This window comes from Podarcis tiliguerta (assembly GCF_965153285.1).
Source record: "Podarcis tiliguerta genome assembly, chromosome: 5".
Taxonomy (NCBI): domain Eukaryota; kingdom Metazoa; phylum Chordata; class Lepidosauria; order Squamata; family Lacertidae; genus Podarcis; species Podarcis tiliguerta.
Window position 1 is genome coordinate 21967208 of NC_139538.1, and position 7617 is coordinate 21974824.

The 7617-nt window shown below is 43.8% G+C and overlaps 1 protein-coding gene across 3 annotated transcripts in view; it reads right to left on the reverse strand.

The window, feature by feature from the left end:
* The window catches only part of MME (membrane metalloendopeptidase), an 82655-nt gene that overhangs the window by 63220 nt on the left and 11818 nt on the right, over positions 1 to 7617 (reverse strand). For 2 of the 3 annotated variants that reach the window (XM_083442725.1, XM_083442722.1), the window contains exon 1: positions 4726 to 5229. The exons of the other annotated variant lie outside the window; for it this stretch is intronic. The gene's annotated coding sequence lies outside the window, so the exon portion shown is untranslated. Of the gene's footprint in view, positions 1 to 4725; positions 5230 to 7617 lie in introns of those variants that run through there. 3 annotated transcript variants of the gene reach the window in all.

Here is a 7617-nt window from a genome sequence, read left to right on the forward strand (position 1 = left end):
TTAAACTTTGTAGGCGCATGAAGTCAAAATTAGAAAATGCCTCAGCTTCTTAGTTTGGTGAGTGCTTTAATGTTCCTAAATTGCAATTTATTAGCACACCAAGAATCACCCGCTTTGACATGCAAATGTGCTTTGTGAAGACAGCATAACTTCCCCAAGGGAGATAGTCTTTATTATACTACTGCTGGAGTGTTTCCATTATTTAAAGGCATCCCACTGATTTGTTCTTACCTGCAGCTTTTTAAGAAAACAAGCGGAACACTATAGGCCACCTAGCAAAGGTCTATTTATGTGATCATTCATTTATACCACCAAGACCTGGGCATAATTAAAGCAGACAGGAGCTTAGGTATTAGAGTTCTGTTCTATTTCTCCTAGGGCTTCAATGATCTTCCCCCAGTTGCCCTCAAAAGTGTAGACAAAACAGGCAGCTGCAATTATTATGTTTGGCAGCAATGGAAATTAACAATCAGAGCTTCAGTTTTCATTTTCAGTCCACCTGCTTCAATCTGACTTCTTGGAGCGGCCTACATGTTCTTCTTTCAAATATGCCAGACCAGGTGATATGGACTTGCTGGGGGGTGGGGGACAACACTATTCCTTTTGGTTAATTCGTTTAGAAATGCAATGCCTTAGCAATGGATGATTCCAAACACTGCATTGGCAGTTGAGGCTGAAGTTGGCTCCTGCTTCCTAGTTCCTTACTCAGTCCAGGTGCCTTGTGGGATATCTTTTTTTTTTTTTGTGGGAGGAGATGGAGTCCTTAAGATGGTTGGATGGCACCTTGTATGCCTCCTTCTGGCAACTCCGGCAGCTAAGATGGTACCAAACGTATTGCTCTACTTTCCTTTGGGACACATCAGTGGGGCCTTGTTGTCTGGGCAGCCCAGGACCTCCATATATGCTAGCTTGCTCCCTTAGAAGGTCACCTGGGTGCTGCTAACACAGCGATTTGATTTCACTCACGGAGGTGTACTCCATTGTCTCTTGAGGCAGATGGATGCCAGCAAACTCAATCAAGGCATGTGGAACCAGCCAGAAGAAAGTACAGTGGTACCTTGGTTTTCAAACGCCTTGATATTCAAACAACTTGGAACCCAAACACTGCAAACCCGGAAGTAAGTGTTCTGGTTTGTGAATTCTTTTCGGAAGCTGAATGTGCTACATTTTTAGTGTTATGCTTCCGATTTGAGTGCTACCCTTCCATTTTGAGTGCCACACTTCTGTTTTGAGTGTTACTCTGAGGTCTGTCTGTTTTTGCTATTTATTTTGCGTTTTTGTTTTTGCGGCTCTTTTTGTTTTGTTTTTCTGACTATGTGGAACCCAGTTCAGCTACTGATTGATTGATTGTGTGACTGCAGTACATTGTTTATTGCTTTCATTTTATGGCTCAGTGGTCTCATTAGATAGTAAAATTCATGTTAAATGGCTGTTTTAGGGGTTGTTTTTATTTTTATTTTTTATAATAATTTTTATTTAATTTCCAATAAACATTTTATCCAAATTTGACTTTTGTTTTATACATAAACATCTTTTGAACTTCCTTAGGGGTTGTTTTTAAAAGTTTGGAATGGATGAATCCATTTCGCACTACTATCTAAGGGAAAGAGCGCCTTGGTTTTGGAACGCTTTGGTTTTGGAACAGACTTCCGAAACGGATTAATTTTGAGAACCAAGGTACCATTGTATGTGCTTCTCTGCTCCCTATTGTTGTTTAGTCATCCCTGCCAGGAGGACACTCTCCATTATAAGATGCCAAGAATCATGTCTGGCTGCAAGTGGGAAGCAATTCCCACTTAAGCAGAAATCCATGTACAATGTTTTTGCATACATAAAACTTATTTCAAGTTTCAAGCTTAGGTCAAACATTTAAAGGTAGCATAAACAGTGCAATATGCTTCTGGGAAAATCCCATTTGTTTGAGTAGCTTGTGTATACAAAAGTGTACCTGGGATGTGCATTCATACATTTCAGAGTTTATGAAAATGCATTTATTCTGGCCACATATTGACATGTATTGAAGACATACATAGCAGATAGGTGTGTGGGTTTCATTTCAGAGAAAACGTTTTTGCAGGAAAGTGGTGTCTCAGGGTGAAATTGACATGAAATTGGCATACAATGGTATCTAACCAAAACGGAAACTTTCTAAGACAATTAAGGTCATGGCATGAATTGTTACAAAAAAAGTTGGAAAAAACTCCTTCCCTTGAGAAAGGGTATGGCTACTGGGAGAGTTGAAATGGTGACAGATTCAGATTGCAGTCCTTGGTCATCAATTGACTTGTCAAACAGGAATGTAAGGTGGTTCTCACCTTTCAATTTAAATGCATGGAAGCAAGTCTTCCTGCATCTAAGGTGCAAACATTGACTGAATGTAACAACTTCTGAGAGAAGACCTGTGAACTGTGACACCTTAGGAGACACAATTAGTTTGGAGTGTTCTCATTCAGCAAATACATTGGTATCTGAAAATAAGAGGCATTTTTGGTTTGGTTTCCTGGTGTTACTCATAAATGGGGGGGGGGAGGGGGAATGATGATTTAGTAAAACAGGCCAGCGACTTTCTGAAATAAAACACCATCCCTTGATAGAAAGTTATGTGGCAACTTTTCAAAGAAGCAAAGATAATTGCATACACCTCCAGTTCCCATAGAGTTTGCTAGAGGACATATTTGAATTTGTTACTGATAAAAACAGATAATGCATTCACAGCAACACTTCCCTGTTCCTGGATTTCAGATTTTATTCATTTCAGCGTTCTCCTGAATGCTTATCTGCAGAGTGAACCACTAACAAGACTGGGTAAAAAGATGTCAAGACTTCTGGGGGCCAATTACTACTGTTTCAGTAACATCATCCATGCATTCAGATAGGATACCCAACAAGAACAATATAAATGGCAAGGCAATAAATTGCAAAAATGAGAAAGAGAGCAAGAGGTTTCTTGGTGGGGAAATTAAAACATCGGCTTGTGAGGGTTCTGCCAGGGCAAATTTAAACATCAAGGGTAAGGGAGATGGATAAAGTATTCTAAACACACACTAGTAAACTCTGGTGATCAGATATTTCAAGAAACACAACCATCTATTGTTCTCTGTGTAAATAGCTGTGTGACTGAGCACGTTTCATATTTCCTTAAAAGCCACAGTAAAGGTTGCAATGGCAAATCTTTAAAATGCTTCAAAGAATAGGATTCAAATAAGTGATGCAACAAGCAGCGAAATGTTTGTGGGTGGGGGGAGATTTGAAAAAAGTTATGTTAAACAGCCCATATGTTGTTGCTGTTATAAAAAGATTTAGTACTGAGTTAATGAAGCAATTTTTTAAAAATTAGTAATGCTTTATTTTCTAAGTAGTACATGATTGCTTTTAAAAATTGGCAACGGTTAAACATTTATAATAAAAGTATGAAAAACAAAGTTTCATTTTTAATTGATGAAGAGTAACTTCATGATTATAAATAATTACAGGATCTGCCGCTGGTTCAGATTCTTATGTCACACTTACAGGACAGTGCCTGTTGATTCTAGGTTAACCAAGAATCTGTCAGCTTGGCGTTCTGAACTAGATATCAGCATGACATATGAGAAGTTCCACTTTGTACATGAAATAGCCACTGGAATTGTATGTGTAAATCTAACCTTTTGCTGCATTTTAACCAAACTTGAGCTTGAACCCACACAAGCCTGCTTCAGAAGAGAAGTGAATATGTACTTTTACTCCTATGAGCAACTGCACAGGAAGGTGAGAGAGCTCATCCTACTCTCTGGGACAAACAGAGCAATCACACTCTTCCAAAACTCTCCCAACAACTTGCAGCCTGAGGACAATAGAGGCTGGACAGCCAAAGTTTCATGCTTACAGAAATATAACAATGTACAAAGCAAACAGTGCTGTTCTCTCCCCGCACAGAGCGTTCTAGAGCTTATTTTAACCGGCTCTGAAACACAATGAAGTTTAAAACGTGTACTTTGCAGTTAATTTACTGATGCTGTTGGACAAATGTAAAAAAGAAGAAGGTATCAATGAAATGAAAGCCTTAAATTTAGTACTCTGCTTGCTCTTAAGGCTCAGGATGAAACGCACGCTATTAAAAATACACGGAAACCAAGTTTGGAAGGTAAGCTAGATGCTATGAGTCTACCTCTGAGGCAACATGGATGCTGAAGTTAATCAGAATCAGGTCGCTACTAAACAGCCGGGGGAAAACATGGGGTGCTTTGAGAAGCTACATAAGTTGGCGGAAGCAATGCCTTTTCTCTGCACCCCACCCCAAAAGAGAGAAACGCAGAGGCTCCAGTGTGCTAAGAAGAGACCCTTTTTCTGTTCTCAAATCCCAGAGGGCGTGGGGGCTGATTGTGACTGCAAAGATGCAGCCCACGGAGAAAGGGGGGGTATATGGGGCACTCAACACATGCTCAGAGGTACCCTTCTCCATTCTTGGCACTGCACTGTGATGAAAGGGCTGAGATCGGCTCGAATGAAGCCCAATACCTGCCCGGCTCCTCTCCTGCTTTCCCTCCTCTGCAGAGAAGCTGCGCTCAGATATACTGGACAAGTGATGCCCCGCTCTTCATGCTGGGACTGCCCTCCTTTCCATCCTTCTCTACCCCCTCGCCTTTCTCCAGTCAGGATCCCGCTTCGCGGTTTCACCATCTGTACCCACCCACTCCCCTGTTCCACGGCTCGCCAACTCTACCTCTCCGGTCTCTCTAGACTTACCGAGCTGTTCCTGGGAGAAGTTCGGGGCTGATGTAAATAGACACATCACCGACCGATGGAGAGAAGGAAGCGCAAGCGGAGGGGGGAAGAGAGAGTGGCGCCGCCGTGGGAAGACCCAGGAAGGAGGAGGAGGAGGAGGAAGAGAAGAAGTCAGCCGGCAGGAGCCTCCAGGGAAGCGGCGGCGCTCAGGTCCGCGAGATGGGATGGAGGGGCGGAGAGGGGGCGGCGGCAGGCGCTGCGCTCCCGGCGCTCCCCCTGGACTCAGGCGGCGGGTCGTGCGAAGAGCCACCCAGGCATTGCCAAGCCAGCCGAGGCAGCCGCGGATCAGAGAGAGAGAGAGCGAGGAGAGAGTGGGTTTTACTCTTCCCTTGCAAGAGAGAGAGAGAGAGAGAAAGAGAAGCAGGCAGGGGCGAGCTGCGCTGGCTGGTTGCGATCAAGCCTCTCCGCTGTTCCTGGGGACTTTCAAAAGGTCTTGCCTCTTATCCTGATTTCTAAGCAGAGACTGGGCTGGGGGCAGGAAAAACGCACAACTCCGCCTCCTCATCTCTCTCTGTGTGTCTTTGGGGGAAACCCAGATGAGGCCAGGAGGGAAGATTTGGTTCCTATCCCCACAAGATTAGTCAGGTCCTCCAAGAAAAAGAGGGACCCAACGGGTCATAGAAACCAACTCCTAGGGGCCAAGAGGTCTTCACCTCACTCCCATAAAATATATGAGCGGGTCGGACCCTCCCCCCAGTTGATAGGCATTGTCATGCAACACATCATGTGATCGATTATGTAGGATGGAGCTTACTTGTAACCCCCCCCCCCAAATATTTTATTTAAGTTGGCACCCCTGCCACAGGTAGTCCAAACTCCAGTTTGGCTTTGCTCCCATGGCCTGTGAAGAATGGGAGATGTCCTCACCTTAACAGGCAGGCAAGACTTTGTCCATACATATGGGGTAAAGGACGATAGCTCAGTGGTATAGCACCCCTGGTTCAAGGACTAGTCCTCAGCATCTCCAGGTAGGGCTGGGAGAGGACCACATTTGAAGTCCTGGAGAGGTTCCATCAGTGAATGTAGACAGGACACTTACTAGGTGGACGAATGGTACGAGGCCTCTCCCCCATGCTTCTGATGCAAAGGGGGAGAGCTCTGCTGGGAGCCTGCTTGAAGTCCACTTTTTGGGAAACAGTAGTTTAAAAACAACTGTCCTATTTTATTTTTTAAAGAATTGGGTTGGTTGTGCTGAGTTGGCTAACTCACAAAGGATCTTCCTCAAAGGCTCTGCCAGATCTATCATGGGTAGGTGAAATATGGTGTGGCCAAATGTTAGCCCACCAAACCACTATGGAGGACTACAGTGAACCCAAGGTCAAGGTGAAGTGATGGCGATCTTTCACTTGGTTATAACTGGATTTTGGATGGTTTTTCTTCTTCTTATGGGCACACACTAATTTCCCTTTCTTATGATTCATTATTGTGGTATAAGTTTCCATGCATTTTGTGCACATCTGTGAAATTTATTTGCCACAGATTGAATTTCTTGTGTTTCATGGTATTTCTGCCCCACTGTTAACATTTTCTCCCTATATATCTCTGTTGATCATAGCTGTCAACTTTCAGATTTGAAAATAAGGGATCAGCAGCCTCGAAAATAAGGGATCAGCAGCCTCACCTGCCCTGGGGACAGTCTACGGGATATTTAACAATCCAGGATAGCAGCTGGAAATGGTGCTGGAATAAGGGAATTTCCCACAAAATAAGGGAAGGTTGACAGCTATGCTATTGATCTCTCTCTGTAACTACAGGTAGAAGGCCTTGTTGGTAATTCCACAGCTGGCAGATTGCCATCGAGTGTCGATGGATAAGTGGACCAGTTTTGCAGTGCCACTGACCCTCTGAAACACCCTTCAATAGGTTCATCTGAGGATAATGGGGCTTCCTTCCACATAAATCCTACAGCGTCAACTCCCATTGAGCACACAAAGAGCCCTGCTTTGATCAGGCCAATGGTCCATTTAAGACCAGCATCCTGTACTCACAGTGGCCAACATGTGGGAAACCTGCGAGCTGAGCATGAAGGCAATAGCACTCTGCCTGCCTGCGATTCACAGCAACTGATATTCCGAGACACAACGCCTCTGACAGTGGAGGTAGAACAAAGCTGTTGAGGCTGGGTAAACACTAATTGTTAACTCATTTGCATGTAGCTTTTCCCAGTTTTAACCTTTAAAGCCCTATATGGCCTAGGACCCTCGTACCTATGGGACCGCCTCTCCTGGTATGCCCCATGGAGGACCTTAAGGTCTGCAAATAACAACATCCTAAAGATTCTGGGCCCCAGGGAGATCAGACTGGCCTCGACCAGAGCCAGGGCCTTTTTGGCCATGGCCCCGGCCTGGTGGAACGCTCTCTCACAAGAGTCTAGGGCCCTCCGGGACTTGACATCTTTCCGCAGGGCCTGCAAGATGGAGCTGTTCCGCCAGGCCTTTGGTCAGGGTTCAGTCTGACTCATTTTCTCCTTGTATAAAAACAAACATGAAGGAGGTTCCGAGCCCGCTCACAGGTGCTTATAATATCAGTGGAAACAGTTGGTAACTGCCTTCAATTTTAACTTGAAGATTGCCACTTGTCCCATTTTAATTTTAATTTGTTTGAATTAATTGTGGGATGTATCTTAATTTATTGATCACTTGTTTTTATGCATTGTCTTATTTGTATGATGTTAGCCACTCTGAGCCTGGCTTTGGCCAGGGAGGGTGGGATATAAATAAATTTATTATTATTATTATTATTATTATTATTATTATTATTATTATTAATGCTTTTCCTCAACATGCTGCTTTCAATTGATATTTATTCTAGAATTGGCCATCCACAAGAGTGGGCTTGATATGCATTTGAAAT